Source organism: Meleagris gallopavo, chromosome 21 (assembly GCF_000146605.3).
Source record: "Meleagris gallopavo isolate NT-WF06-2002-E0010 breed Aviagen turkey brand Nicholas breeding stock chromosome 21, Turkey_5.1, whole genome shotgun sequence".
In the NCBI taxonomy this organism is placed as follows: Eukaryota; Metazoa; Chordata; class Aves; order Galliformes; family Phasianidae; genus Meleagris; species Meleagris gallopavo.
In genome coordinates, this window is record NC_015031.2 from 4,260,165 (window position 1) to 4,260,726 (window position 562).

The window sequence follows — 562 nt, forward strand, 5'->3', positions numbered from 1 at the left end:
TGGGCTGTGTTTGGATGCAAAATACACAATTGCTGAGCACATTACAGCAGGTTATTTGTGAAGTTGTAGCGATATGCTCCTAATGGGTACAAGGATGTGCTGACATCGGAAGTGGGGCTGACAGGCCTGCAGTTAGCTGTCACTCCCATCACAGACTTAATAGCTTTGCCAGGCACCCTCTAAGCAAATGAAGAGAAGAAAGATCTTGCTGTATGACAGCATTCGAAAAGAATGCATGTGAATGTCATTATGGTATTGAAAGTGTCAGGTGCCAGCCGAAGAGCCCTGATCAGATAGACAAGCATCGTGCTGGATGCTTTCAGGTTATTTGAAGCCTGTCATTTCTATTAGCAAGCTAACCGCAAGTGGAATCCTTCATTAGTTTGTTTTGCTTAGTACAGATGCACCAGGGGATGGAGGCCTGGGCCCTTTCGGCTTTCTCCTTATTAGCGGCTCATGATGGCTGGCGAGCAGAGGGGATGCGCGGGCTCCTTCCCCTCCGTGCCTGCTCATTAGCGCCTGGCAGCAAAGAGCAGAGATGAGTGGACATTGGCACGGCTTG